The sequence below is a fragment of the Parambassis ranga genome, unplaced genomic scaffold, assembly GCF_900634625.1.
Source record: "Parambassis ranga unplaced genomic scaffold, fParRan2.1 scaffold_92_arrow_ctg1, whole genome shotgun sequence".
In the NCBI taxonomy this organism is placed as follows: Eukaryota; Metazoa; Chordata; class Actinopteri; family Ambassidae; genus Parambassis; species Parambassis ranga.
This window is the reverse complement of record NW_021144821.1, coordinates 1-14,413: the sequence shown is the minus strand read 5'-3', so window position 1 is coordinate 14,413 and position 14,413 is coordinate 1. Positions and strand designations below refer to the sequence as shown.

Below are 14,413 nucleotides of genomic sequence, written 5' to 3'. Positions count from 1 at the left end.
GAAATCTGGCCTTCCAGGTGACATCAGCGGTTCTGTGAAGAACAAAACAGCCATGAACGCACTCATATTTCCTCCAACAACCAAAAAGCCCATGATAAAAAGCACCCATAGTGGCTATGCTACCTAGCTGCCTACATCAAAGTGAAAAGTGACCCTACACTTTCGGCTACCGGCTCGTCCTAAGTTTGAATTAGACTTTCTTTACGCGCTCCAAGGCCACACCTTTTTTTAGGAAGCATAGTTTGTTCTAAGAATTTACTTTTGTACGCTACAACTACTTGACATATTTACAGTTAAAGGGAACACTGACACTTCATATTCTATTTCATTTGCTGCCTAGTTTAGACACCGACACTTTAATCTGTCTCACTTCTATTAACTACTCTTGCTGTTGATGAAGATTCTCCAAATTAACCTAAAGGACTATTTTTCTTACGCTCTGTTAAAACACTAATGACGCACGTGCTACTTAACGAACTCGTTTTGCCACCATATAAGGTGATATACGCAACATCTAAACTTCACTTTCAAGACGCCAGGTTTGGGCCATTAATTCTAGCCTCTACACTACCGCTTTGACTAGTTTGCCTGGAATCCTGTCCTATTTATTACACTAAACAACTACTCTGGGCATTTTACACCAAACAACTCCACAAGACCAACAACTAGCCCATCGTCAACAACCCACCTACAACCATCACAACAAACCAAATGCCCAGCACCAAGAGCTCCTACAATACTAGCTACCAGCTAACATAACGTCTGCATCCCTAATGTTACTTATAATAACTACTAACTCTCTCCTACCCTACTTAGCCATTAAAGTTATATATATTATAGATTTGATCTACTATTAAATAAGGTCTAGGCCATGTTTTCCTGACGTCCTTTTCTTACTATGCTGCTAGCACGTGGTAACGAAGCGCAGACTTTAAACGCCTACTTAATCACATCATTACACAACATTATTGGATTTTTGGCTAGATAACGACGAATGTTTGTCCTATTTTATATGCTTCCTGTCACAGCGCCTAATGGTTAAATTTAACTCCTACCTCTCCTACATTGTCCTATTTTATATGCTTCCTGTCACAACCGCCTAATGGTTTAATTTAACTCCTACCTCTCCTACATTGTCCTATTTTATATGCTTACTGTCACAACGCCTAATGGTTTAATTTAACTCCTACCTCTCCTACATTGTCCTATTTTATATGCTTCCTGTCACAACGCCTAATGGTTTAATTTAGTCTCTCCTACACTGTCATTCGTTTGCTTATTCTGCCCTACATTGTCCTATTTCCAAGCTAACGCCTCCCAAAGCTCCTACATCAGTTCAGGAGCACCCGTCCTGCAGACGTATTAAACGCCTGTCTCCCCATCTCCTCAGAAATGGACTTCAAGTTTCCACAACAATTGCTGATTGATTGGAACATTGCTGTGACGCTGCTCGTCGTCATGTTGACATGGCACACGCTGAGTGTTTGATCCAGAAGGTTTGTCCAGGTTCTGATGCAGTTGCTGAAAGCGTGGATCATTTTTTCTTCTCGTCTTCAACTCTTCAGAGATCCCCACAATGCTTCTTCCTTTAAGGAGTCATGAGCTGTTCCGTTCAATGCAAAGTTGATCCATTTCTTTTGATTTTCTGTCCACGTGGATTCATTTGTCACGTGTGCTTTGCTGTCACCATTTTCATTTCAGCATTTCAAAACTGGTCAAGGCTGCTAGTGTTGTAGCATCACACTATTCATTCCCCCTTTGGGTGTTGACCATTCACAGTCAACAAAAAAAACCACCAATCAAATCCAATCCATCAAACCAATCCAATCCACCAAAAACCACAGTAACACATGGTAAAACACAACAAACCCACAACACAGAACCACCACAACAACAACAACACTAACCAGATGCCGGCATCCACACACCCCCTAAACAACAACCTCCTACACACCTGTCATCCCTAAACACTAATTTAATCTTACTTAATCCTACCTTAACGCTCTAATACTAATTTTATATTATATATAAATCTATATATTATAGTTATTATAGTTAAGGACCCTGACTCTATTTAAACATCTATTTTATATTTTTATTGAGCCTATTTTAGTCGTCTACTGACATAATAATTTAGGTTAACCTAATTTCTTTGTCGCACCTTTCCACTACGAACACTACTTTTGATTTATTTATCTATGTAGTCTTACTTATCTATGTATCTTAGTTTATGTATCTATGTTAATTTATTTAATTAGACTATGAATAATATAATTTTTATCACTACACTACTGCCTGCGTGAGGGGAGAAAATATGAGGTGAAAAAAACCATGCCATACAGAAATAACAAGAAAACCGATGACCTGACACAGCGGGACATGAAGACGTCTCCTCAGACCACAGGCGGGGCCTGGCTGGTGGATGACCAGGTGCAGGCAGAGGCACTGGAGACGCTGGTGCTGTGATGTGGTCGTCAGCTGAGGAGGACAAGATGGACCATGTTTAACACCAAATATAACACATGATCTGCAATGCAGAGTTAAAACACTGCAGACATGAGGGCAACACGAGTAAAACCAAACGCTGATGGAAGTACTCGCAGTTGAGGACCAGGCCGAGTCCGAGCAGAGTCTTCAGGTTGGTGTGTCCTACCATCGGCAGTGAAGCAGCCAGGAAACATCCACTCACCTTGTTGAGTTCAATCCACTGCAACGTCTCCCAGAAAGCACCAAGGAAGGCCTTCAAGGCCTGAAGAGGGAAAATCAGACGTGATGACACAATTTACAACTAAATTCAACTTTAAAAAAAACACTTCATGACTTCATTGTAAATTCACAAGCAGGCAGCGCCCGTCCTCAGAGCCTGGATCCTCTGCAGTCTGTGCATTGTTCCTGAGCTCCATGTGCTCTGATTATCACTGCTTTCAGCTGTGTGTCTTCAACTGTCTCCTGTTCACCACTACATGGAGACAAACTTTGTTAGTTTGGAAGCATTAACTTCACAATGATATTTATGAAGCGTTTGAATGTAACACTTATTGTTGAACACAGACAATAATGCTTCCCTTTTATCTCAGCGACTCTGTAATGAAGTCCAGATGATCTGCAGCCATTCACAGGGTGGAAGCACCTGCTCTGGCTTCTAAAGACAAAACAACATTCATCAACTTGTGTCTTCATCTTCACTGTAAACTCAAACAAGCCAACAGCACCTGCTGCAGCTCCTCGCTGTGCGCCATGTGCCCGCCAGCAGCAGGCCGCTGCCTCTGCTTCCAGGCCTTTCTGTGGAACCAGGCCTTCTCTCTTCTCCTTCGGTCGAACCAGGGCCCTTTCTCTAATCTTTCGGTGGATGTTACACCACCAGTACATCAGACCAAGCAGCTGAACTTCCACACCTGCTTCAGGTTGTCTCCAAAATGGCGCCAATGTGCTGCCAACTTATCACTTCCTGAGAACTTCTTCTTCTTCTGTTTAATGGAGAGTGACAACCAATGTTTGAGGTGCATTACCGCCACCTACTGTCCCTCTCACCGATCCTTTAAACATGAAAACCCAAAAAACCTCCTAAACACTAACTGTGTTTTTATATATTTATTTATTTAGTCAAATGTCCACAGGATGTTGTTTTTGTTTGGCTTCATCAATCACACAATTAATTTACATATAAACAATATATAAATGACCAGTAGAAGCCCACAGTTTCTGGCTAATGACTGAGAACAAGAGCAGACATGAACATTATTTTTGTAGTCTTTAAGTTTGACCTCTTTGCTTTACATTAGCAGATCAGCTAGTGCTGCAAATAGTAGCAGTGTCAGTGTACGACGTAGCTCCATTCACACACAGCAGCTGTTTGTGGACTCGTATTCCAGCTAGCCTGCTAGTCACTAGGTTCTACAGTACAGTCTTATGATTTTTCTGTGGTTGCGTTACAGTGCCACTACAGCAATTTCATAGGAATCAAACCTGGCTCTTAAAGCACTCCCTTAACCACCTGAGCCACTCAGGCATTTGGACCTCCCCTCAGTGAACCTTTCACTCTTTACTTGGAGTGTTTCACTAGAAAAAAGGAACTGGAACTGAACCCAGTCCCACAGAACAACACACCACTCACTTAACCCTCTGAGCCATTCTTTCAGATGTATGCACATTTTCTCCACTCACTTTTCACTCTTCACTTTGACTGTTCACAAAATAAAAAATGCAAGAATTAAACCCAGGTCCTTCAGGTCCTTCCTTGGCCCAGCCAACTCTCTGAGCCACTCTCTCAGACACAAAACTGCCTAAACCTGAGGCCTTCAAAAATTAAAATGCCTACTTAAGCAGTTCTCTCTGACTCTTGGGCGCTTTCTTGGCTTGGCTTCCAGTCTTCTCTTACAATGTTGAACTAAGACACTGGTTTGACAAATGTGCAGAGCTGGTAAACGAAGTTTGCAATGCAAAGCAACCCGGACCAGGCCAACTACACTGTCCTGCAAAAAGACAAAATGGCAGAGGAGAAGTCTTTCCTAGAAGAGGAAAGACACGGGGACTCCCCATCTCTGGGCAGTTTAATTAGGACTGAAGTCAAACAAAGACTTCACATAGACTTGGTCGACATTTCACAAAACAATAATCCACACGAACAAAACACGGTGGCTTTTCATAAAGTTCATGTAGACAGCAGCGTCACCACAACAGCTGCACTGGACACGGAGCATATGTTGATGTGCAAAGATTTGTGCACACACACACACACACATCAACATAGTTCAGATAAATGTGACTTACCCTGTGTATTTCCTGCTTCTTTTCTGGAAGTGACACCTACAACAGAGCAAGGCAAACGTTCTCCACATGACATTGTCCAAATGGTCTAAACTCCCCAAGCCTACTCACTGTTAGTCTTATTAACAGCCTTTTTAAATTCAAAGTGACGTTTCACCTGCACATGAGGCTCCATGCCACAAACAGCAGTCCATGAAAAAGTTGTTTTCAGGGCAGCAAACTGTTGCCGAGCGGTTCAGTGTGTTTCTACAAAGCAGTCGATTCTATAGTATGAACTCTGGAGTGGTATGTATCAGGGCAGGGGTGCAGGGGAGGGAAGAGAGAAAGTGGTGGAGGCTCAAGGGGGATGAATGCTCCGTATTTGACCAAAACCAGAAGCCAGCCAAAAGTTAGAAGCCACTAACAATGGCAGCTCATACCTTGTACAGATCCTTAACATGGAGGCGGGGAAGCTTTCATTGAGTGGGTACATGACAAGATGGTGGCTTTAGGAGTTTACCGAGACACACTTAGCTACACATTTACGCTCTCATGGGAACAAACTATTGTCTATTGTCTGTCACTAGGGGTTTCCAGGCTCTGGTGTCTGGTGTCAGAACCTGCTCACCGGACCAGTAGTTTACTCCCTCGGTGTCGCCACCAGCAGTGGCCGACCATCTCTAGCAGCTTAGCAGTGCTCAGCTACAGGGCACGACGTCAGGGCAGAGAGGGAACGTCATGGATCATGTGACCGACCAACGTAGATCTAAGTTATTATTATATCGGTCCATTTACTATTATTTTGGGCCACACAGACTGACTGTGACTACAAAGTAACTTCTCATTAGTCTGACCCTGCAGGCCGTGCTCGGCCTCCATGTCTGATCTTCTGAAAAAGGCACTGTAGCATCCCATATGCTCCTAGAGCATTAACCGCTGCAATCAACCAAATTCCCTACACTGGACCTGCAACGCCGACAGTAAACTGGAAAAAGGACGCATGACAAAAATTGTCTTAAGACAGCAAAATACACCTTACCACAACCGATTGGACGGCCCCTCCAATTTGGCAGGTGGTGAATGCAGGAGAAGAGAAGAGGCTGCAGTGCAGGATCAATCAACACAGCGCCACCCTGATGGAAACCTGCAACCATAGTGGAACAAACACACAACAAGCATTAGGCCCTGTGGCCGTCACACTCTCCCTCCTGGAGCTCCAGCACAGTACCAGGGGCACGAAAAAAAAATAAAATAAAAAAATTATTAAATCCCAGTGCGCTACAGGTACCCCAGAAAAACCCTCCGGGCGCAACAGCTCGGCAGCCAGCTTACCGTCCCTCACCAAAGACAACTTCTGCCTCTCTAAATGCAGCTGCGTCCTTGACGGACAGTCGCACTCTAATTCACCCTCCGCCCTGGATGCTGGACAGCCCCGGCAGTGTGAGCAGCCTTCAGAAGGCCAAGATGCTGGACAGCTCCGACACTGTGACTGGGCTGGAAGACATGGGCGCGCGACCGGTGTAAAAAAACCAAGCGAAGCTGATGAATTCAGTGCTTGCCGTAGTCCCGGGAGTGTTAACAAAGAACTCCAACCGCTGGACATCGGCGTAAACAGGGCGTTCAAAGTTAAGTTGCGAGCGGCGTGGGAGCGATGGATGGCAGACAGCGAGCACAGCTTTACTGGGAGGGAGCGCCGCGCGCGTTACGCCAGCATATGTGAATGGATCGTGGATGATGCGTGGACTCATGTTTCTGCAGTGACTTGTCCGAGCTCTTGTGAAAGCCGGCATAATTTCTGAACAACAATAATAATGATTGCCGATCAGCCAGCCGGCCACGTGTGTGGCTGTGACTCTGACAGCGATGAGAGGGAAGCTGGCAAGTTTGAACTCGCGCAGTTGTTTCCTGTTTATTTTTGGAATAAATATTCTGTAGAAATATTCTGTTTGCCAGACGCGAGAATGCGCTGTGCGCTCTGTGGTTTTCTCTGGGCGCTCTGGACAATCCTCCGCTGGGAGTGGATTTCTTTGCGCACCGGCCGTGGCCCCGGATGCTTCTATATGCGTTTCCTCCTGTCACTAGTGACCAGAAGGGCGCCAATAAGAAATGCTCCTCAGTGGGATTTGGCGTTAGTTTTACGCGCACTAACCAGGGCGCCCTTTGAGCCTCTGGACACAGTTTCACTGAAGTTTGTGTCTTAAAACTGATTTGTTCTCTGGCTTTAACGTCTGCAAAGAGAGTCAGTGATTTATCTGACCTCTCTGCGGCCCCCAGCACAATAAACCCTGCGTGTCTCCTAGAGCATTAACCGCTGCAATCAACCAAATTCGCTACACTGGACCTGCAACGCCGACAGTAAACTGGAAAAAGGACGCATGACAAAAATTGTCTTAAGACAGCAAAATTCACCTTACCACAACCGATTGGACGGCCCCCCCAATTTGGCAGGTGGTGAATGCAGGAGAAGAGAAGAGACTGCAGTGCAGGATCAATCAACACAGCGCCACCCTGATGGAAACCTGCAACCATAGTGGAACAATCACACAACAAGTATTAGGCCCTTCGGCCGTCACACTCTCCCTCCTGGAGCTCCAGCACAGTACCAGGGGCACGAAAAAAAAATAAAATAAAAAAATTATTAAATCCCAGTGCGCTACAGGTACCCCAGAAAAACCCTCCGGGCGCAACAGCTCGGCAGACAGCTTACCGTCCCTCACCAAAGACAACTTCTGCCTCTCTAAATGCAGCTGCGTCCTTGACGGACAGCCGCACTCTAATTCACCCTCCGCCCTGGATGCTGGACAGCCCCGGCAGTGTGAGCAGCCTTCAGAAGGCCAAGATGCTGGACAGCTCCGACACTGTGACTGGGCTGGAAGACATGGGCGCGCGAGCGCCCGTCTTACCGCCGGTGTAAAAAAACCAAGCGAAGCTGATGAATTCAGTGCTTGCCGTAGTCCCGGGAGTGTTAACAAAGAACTCCAACCGCTGGACATCGGCGTAAACAGGGCGTTCAAAGTTAAGTTGCGAGCGGCGTGGGAGCGATGGATGGCAGACAGCGAGCACAGCTTTACTGGGAGGGAGCGCCGCGCGCGATACGCCAGCATATGTGAATGGATTGTGGATGATGCGTGGACTCATGTTTCTGCAGTGACTGTTGTCCGAGCTTTTGTGAAAGCCGGCATAATTTCTGAACAACAATAATAATGATTGCCGATCAGCCAGCCGGCCACGTGTGTGGCTGTGACTCTGACAGCGATGAGAGGGAAGCTGGCAGGTTTGAACTCGCGCAGTTGTTTCCTGTTTATTTTTGTAATAAATATTCTGTAGAAATATTCTGTTTGCCAGACGCGAGAATGCGCTGTGCGCTCTGTGGTTTTCTCTGGGCGCTCTGGACAATCCTCCGCTGGGAGTGGATTTCTTTGCGCACCGGCCGTGGCCCCGGATGCTTCTATATGCGTTTCCTCCTGTCACTAGTGACCAGAAGGGCGCCAATAAGAAATGCTCCTCAGTGGGATTTGGCGTTAGTTTTACGCGCACTAACCAGGGCGCCCTTTGAGCCTCTGGATACAGTTTCACTGAAGTTTGTGTCTTAAAACTGATTTGTTCTCTGGCTTTAACGTCTGCAAAGAGAGTCAGTGATTTATCTGACCTCTCTGCGGCCCCCAGCACAATAAACCCTGCGTGTCTCCTAGAGCATTAACCGCTGCAATCAACCAAATTCGCTACACTGGACCTGCAACGCCGACAGTAAACTGGAAAAAGGACGCATGACAAAAATTGTCTTAAGACAGCAAAATTCACCTTACCACAACCGATTGGACGGCCCCCCCCAATTTGGCAGGTGGTGAATGCAGGAGAAGAGAAGAGACTGCAGTGCAGGATCAATCAACACAGCGCCACCCTGATGGAAACCTGCAACCATAGTGGAACAATCACACAACAAGTATTAGGCCCTTCGGCCGTCACACTCTCCCTCCTGGAGCTCCAGCACAGTACCAGGGGCACGAAAAAAAAATAAAATAAAAAAATTATTAACTCCCAGTGCGCTACAGGTACCCCAGAAAAACCCTCCGGGCGCAACAGCTCGGCAGCCAGCTTACCGTCCCTCACCAAAGACAACTTCTGCCTCTCTAAATGCAGCTGCGTCCTTGACGGACAGCCGCACTCTAATTCACCCTCCGCCCTGGGTGCTGGACAGCCCCGGCAGTGTGAGCAGCCTTCAGAAGGCCAAGATGCTGGACAGCTCCGACACTGTGACTGGGCTGGAAGACATGGGCGCGCGAGCGCCCGTCTTACCGCCGGTGTAAAAAAACCAAGCGAAGCTGATGAATTCAGTGCTTGCCGTAGTCCCGGGAGTGTTAACAAAGAACTCCAACCGCTGGACATCGGCGTAAACAGGGCGTTCAAAGTTAAGTTGCGAGCGGCGTGGGAGCGATGGATGGCAGACAGCGAGCACAGCTTTACTGGGAGGGAGCGCCGCGCGCGATACGCCACCATATGTGAATGGATCGTGGATGATGCGTGGACTCATGTTTCTGCAGTGACTTGTCCGAGCTCTTGTGAAAGCCGGCATAATTTCTGAACAACAATAATAATGATTGCCGATCAGCCAGCCGGCCACGTGTGTGGCTGTGACTCTGACAGCGATGAGAGGGAAGCTGGCAAGTTTGAACTCGCGCAGTTGTTTCCTGTTTATTTTTGGAATAAATATTCTGTAGAAATATTCTGTTTGCCAGACGCGAGAATGCGCTGTGCGCTCTGTGGTTTTCTCTGGGCGCTCTGGACAATCCTCCGCTGGGAGTGGATTTCTTTGCGCACCGGCCGTGGCCCCGGATGCTTCTATATGCGTTTCCTCCTGTCACTAGTGACCAGAAGGGCGCCAATAAGAAATGCTCCTCAGTGGGATTTGGCGTTAGTTTTACGCGCACTAACCAGGGCGCCCTTTGAGCCTCTGGACACAGTTTCACTGAAGTTTGTGTCTTAAAACTGATTTGTTCTCTGGCTTTAACGTCTGCAAAGAGAGTCAGTGATTTATCTGACCTCTCTGCGGCCCCCAGCACAATAAACCCTGCGTGTCTCCTAGAGCATTAACCGCTGCAATCAACCAAATTCGCTACACTGGACCTGCAACGCCGACAGTAAACTGGAAAAAGGACGCATGACAAAAATTGTCTTAAGACAGCAAAATTCACCTTACCACAACCGATTGGACGGCCCCCCCAATTTGGCAGGTGGTGAATGCAGGAGAAGAGAAGAGACTGCAGTGCAGGATCAATCAACACAGCGCCACCCTGATGGAAACCTGCAACCATAGTGGAACAATCACACAACAAGTATTAGGCCCTTCGGCCGTCACACTCTCCCTCCTGGAGCTCCAGCACAGTACCAGGGGCACGAAAAAAAAAATAAAATAAAAAAATTATTAAATCCCAGTGCGCTACAGGTACCCCAGAAAAACCCTCCGGGCGCAACAGCTCGGCAGACAGCTTACCGTCCCTCACCAAAGACAACTTCTGCCTCTCTAAATGCAGCTGCGTCCTTGACGGACAGCCGCACTCTAATTCACCCTCCGCCCTGGATGCTGGACAGCCCCGGCAGTGTGAGCAGCCTTCAGAAGGCCAAGATGCTGGACAGCTCCGACACTGTGACTGGGCTGGAAGACATGGGCGCGCGAGCGCCCGTCTTACCGCCGGTGTAAAAAAACCAAGCGAAGCTGATGAATTCAGTGCTTGCCGTAGTCCCGGGAGTGTTAACAAAGAACTCCAACCGCTGGACATCGGCGTAAACAGGGCGTTCAAAGTTAAGTTGCGAGCGGCGTGGGAGCGATGGATGGCAGACAGCGAGCACAGCTTTACTGGGAGGGAGCGCCGCGCGCGATACGCCAGCATATGTGAATGGATTGTGGATGATGCGTGGACTCATGTTTCTGCAGTGACTGTTGTCCGAGCTTTTGTGAAAGCCGGCATAATTTCTGAACAACAATAATAATGATTGCCGATCAGCCAGCCGGCCACGTGTGTGGCTGTGACTCTGACAGCGATGAGAGGGAAGCTGGCAGGTTTGAACTCGCGCAGTTGTTTCCTGTTTATTTTTGTAATAAATATTCTGTAGAAATATTCTGTTTGCCAGACGCGAGAATGCGCTGTGCGCTCTGTGGTTTTCTCTGGGCGCTCTGGACAATCCTCCGCTGGGAGTGGATTTCTTTGCGCACCGGCCGTGGCCCCGGATGCTTCTATATGCGTTTCCTCCTGTCACTAGTGACCAGAAGGGCGCCAATAAGAAATGCTCCTCAGTGGGATTTGGCGTTAGTTTTACGCGCACTAACCAGGGAGCCCTTTGAGCCTCTGGATACAGTTTCACTGAAGTTTGTGTCTTAAAACTGATTTGTTCTCTGGCTTTAACGTCTGCAAAGAGAGTCAGTGATTTATCTGACCTCTCTGCGGCCCCCAGCACAATAAACCCTGCGTGTCTCCTAGAGCATTAACCGCTGCAATCAACCAAATTCGCTACACTGGACCTGCAACGCCGACAGTAAACTGGAAAAAGGACGCATGACAAAAATTGTCTTAAGACAGCAAAATTCACCTTACCACAACCGACTGGACGGCCCCCCCAATTTGGCAGGTGGTGAATGCAGGAGAAGAGAAGAGACTGCAGTGCAGGATCAATCAACACAGCGCCACCCTGATGGAAACCTGCAACCATAGTGGAACAATCACACAACAAGTATTAGGCCCTTCGGCCGTCACACTCTCCCTCCTGGAGCTCCAGCACAGTACCAGGGGCACGAAAAAAAAATAAAATAAAAAATTATTAACTCCCAGTGCGCTACAGGTACCCCAGAAAAACCCTCCGGGCGCAACAGCTCGGCAGCCAGCTTACCGTCCCTCACCAAAGACAACTTCTGCCTCTCTAAATGCAGCTGCGTCCTTGACGGACAGCCGCACTCTAATTCACCCTCCGCCCTGGGTGCTGGACAGCCCCGGCAGTGTGAGCAGCCTTCAGAAGGCCAAGATGCTGGACAGCTCCGACACTGTGACTGGGCTGGAAGACATGGGCGCGCGAGCGCCCGTCTTACCGCCGGTGTAAAAAAAACCAAGCGAAGCTGATGAATTCAGTGCTTGCCGTAGTCCCGGGAGTGTTAACAAAGAACTCCAACCGCTGGACATCGGCGTAAACAGGGCGTTCAAAGTTAAGTTGCGAGCGGCGTGGGAGCGATGGATGGCAGACAGCGAGCACAGCTTTACTGGGAGGGAGCGCCGCGCGCGATACGCCAGCCATATGTGAATGGATTGTGGATGATGCGTGGACTCATGTTTCTGCAGTGACTGTTGTCCGAGCTTTGTGAAAGCCGGCATAATTTCTGAACAACAATAATAATGATTGCCGATCAGCCAGCCGGCCACGTGTGTGGCTGTGACTCTGACAGCGATGAGAGGGAAGCTGGCAAGGTTTGAACTCGCGCAGTTGTTTCCTGTTTATTTTTGTAATAAATATTCTGTAGAAATATTCTGTTTGCCAGACGCGAGAATGCGCTGTGCGCTCTGTGGTTTTCTCTGGGCGCTCTGGACAATCCTCCGCTGGGAGTGGATTTCTTTGCGCACCGGCCGTGGCCCCGGATGCTTCTATATGCGTTTCCTCCTGTCACTAGTGACCAGAAGGGCGCCAATAAGAAATGCTCCTCAGTGGGATTTGGCGTTAGTTTACGCGCACTAACCAGGGCGCCCTTTGAGCCTCTGGACACAGTTTCACTGAAGTTTGTGTCTTAAAACTGATTGTTCTCTGGCTTTAACGTCTGCAAAGAGAGTCAGTGATTTATCTGACCTCTCTGCGGCCCCCAGCACAATAAACCCTGCGTGTCTCCTAGAGCATTAACCGCTGCAATCAACCAAATTCGCTACACTGGACCTGCAACGCCGACAGTAAACTGGAAAAAGGACGCATGACAAAAATTGTCTTAAGACAGCAAATTCACCTTACCACAACCGATTGGACGGCCCCCCCAATTGGCAGGTGGTGAATGCAGGAGAAGAGAAGAGACTGCAGTGCAGGATCAATCAACACAGCGCCACCCTGATGGAAACCTGCAACCATAGTGGAACAATCACACAACAAGTATTAGGCCCTTCGGCCGTCACACCCTCCCTCCTGGAGCTCCAGCACAGTACCAGGGGCACGAAAAAAAAATAAAATAAAAAAATTATTAAATCCCAGTGCGCTACAGGTACCCCAGAAAAACCCTCCGGGCGCAACAGCTCGGCAGACAGCTTACCGTCCCTCACCAAAGACAACTTCTGCCTCTCTAAATGCAGCTGCGTCCTTGACGGACAGCCGCACTCTAATTCACCCTCCGCCCTGGATGCTGGACAGCCCCGGCAGTGTGAGCAGCCTTCAGAAGGCCAAGATGCTGGACAGCTCCGACACTGTGACTGGGCTGGAAGACATGGGCGCGCGAGCGCCCGTCTTACCGCCGGTGTAAAAAAACCAAGCGAAGCTGATGAATTCAGTGCTTGCCGTAGTCCCGGGAGTGTTAACAAAGAACTCCAACCGCTGGACATCGGCGTAAACAGGGCGTTCAAAGTTAAGTTGCGAGCGGCGTGGGAGCGATGGATGGCAGACAGCGAGCACAGCTTACTGGGAGGGAGCGCCGCGCGCGATACGCCAGCATATGTGAATGGATTGTGGATGATGCGTGGACTCATGTTTCTGCAGTGACTGTTGTCCGAGCTTTTGTGAAAGCCGGCATAATTTCTGAACAACAATAATAATGATTGCCGATCAGCCAGCCGGCCACGTGTGTGGCTGTGACTCTGACAGCGATGAGAGGGAAGCTGGCAGGTTTGAACTCGCGCAGTTGTTTCCTGTTTATTTTTGTAATAAATATTCTGTAGAAATATTCTGTTTGCCAGACGCGAGAATGCGCTGTGCGCTCTGTGGTTTTCTCTGGGCGCTCTGGACAATCCTCCGCTGGGAGTGGATTTCTTTGCGCACCGGCCGTGGCCCCGGATGCTTCTATATGCGTTTCCTCCTGTCACTAGTGACCAGAAGGGCGCCAATAAGAAATGCTCCTCAGTGGGATTTGGCGTTAGTTTTACGCGCACTAACCAGGGAGCCCTTTGAGCCTCTGGATACAGTTTCACTGAAGTTTGTGTCTTAAAACTGATTGTTCTCTGGCTTTAAACGTCTGCAAAGAGAGTCAGTGATTTATCTGACCTCTCTGCGGCCCCCAGCACAATAAACCCTGCGTGTCTCCTAGAGCATTAACCGCTGCAATCAACCAAATTCGCTACACTGGACCTGCAACGCCGACAGTAAACTGGAAAAAGGACGCATGACAAAAATTGTCTTAAGACAGCAAAATTCACCTTACCACAACCGACTGGACGGCCCCCCCAATTTGGCAGGTGGTGAATGCAGGAGAAGAGAAGAGACTGCAGTGCAGGATCAATCAACACAGCGCCACCCTGATGGAAACCTGCAACCATAGTGGAACAATCACACAACAAGTATTAGGCCCTTCGGCCGTCACACTCTCCCTCCTGGAGCTCCAGCACAGTACCAGGGGCACGAAAAAAAAATAAAATAAAAAATTATTAACTCCCAGTGCGCTACAGGTACCCCAGAAAAACCCTCCGGGCGCAACAGCTCGGCAGCCAGCTTACCGTCC

The 14,413-nt window shown here is 48.4% G+C and overlaps 1 long non-coding RNA gene across 1 annotated transcript; it reads right to left on the bottom strand.

Moving 5' to 3' along the window:
- Positions 1–2,936: 2,936 nt before the first annotated feature.
- Positions 2,937–5,840, bottom strand: LOC114431529 (uncharacterized). Its single transcript, XR_003670179.1, has 4 exons — positions 5,786–5,840; positions 4,771–4,806; positions 3,213–3,467; positions 2,937–3,142 (listed from the first exon to the last, which is right to left on the bottom strand). It is a non-coding gene; the product is annotated as an uncharacterized LOC114431529 (long non-coding RNA).
- Positions 5,841–14,413: the final 8,573 nt, after the last annotated feature.